This window comes from Etheostoma spectabile, unplaced genomic scaffold, assembly GCF_008692095.1.
Source record: "Etheostoma spectabile isolate EspeVRDwgs_2016 unplaced genomic scaffold, UIUC_Espe_1.0 scaffold310, whole genome shotgun sequence".
NCBI classification, from domain to species: domain Eukaryota; kingdom Metazoa; phylum Chordata; class Actinopteri; order Perciformes; family Percidae; genus Etheostoma; species Etheostoma spectabile.
The window spans coordinates 8,081-8,603 of record NW_022605582.1 but is presented as its reverse complement, the minus strand read 5'-3'; the positions used below and the strand labels follow the sequence as shown (position 1 = coordinate 8,603).

General features: G+C 33.5%; 1 protein-coding gene across 1 annotated transcript in view; it reads right to left on the bottom strand.

The window, feature by feature from the left end:
- Nucleotides 1-523, bottom strand: part of LOC116686064 (tetratricopeptide repeat protein 28-like) — a gene marked incomplete at its 5' end in the record, with an annotated part of 133,170 nt that overhangs the window by 131,796 nt on the left and 851 nt on the right.

Sequence of the window (523 nt, the reverse complement as noted above, 5' to 3'; positions counted from 1 at the left end):
TAGACCTAGACTTAGACATAGACTTAGACCTAGACTTAGACCGAGACTTAGACTTAGATTTAGTTCTAGACCTAGACTTAGACCTAGACTTAGATCTAGACCTAGACTTAGACCTAGACATAGATTTAGACTTAGACTTATTAATCCTTTTGCGATGACTCCCGCAAGTAAATTGAAATAAAGAAATTTTGAAAATTGACATAGACAGCAAGTAAGAAAAACAACACCTGTTGGCAACAGGGCTGCACAATATCCCAATTTATCAGAATCAGAACCAGCTTTATTCGCCAGGTATGAAGACACATTTTTCAAATTTTTCTTTGGAGCATTGTTGCTCACACTGTGCTCACACATACAAATTAATAGTATTATGTTATTATATTACAATATGACCAGTATGAACAGTGTGAACATATGAACAGTTCTGAAACAGGAAATGAGAATGATGAATAAATAAAAAAGAATAAGTGAGATGTGAGAATGGGAATGATGAATAAATACTAAATAAGTGGAATAATAAGTG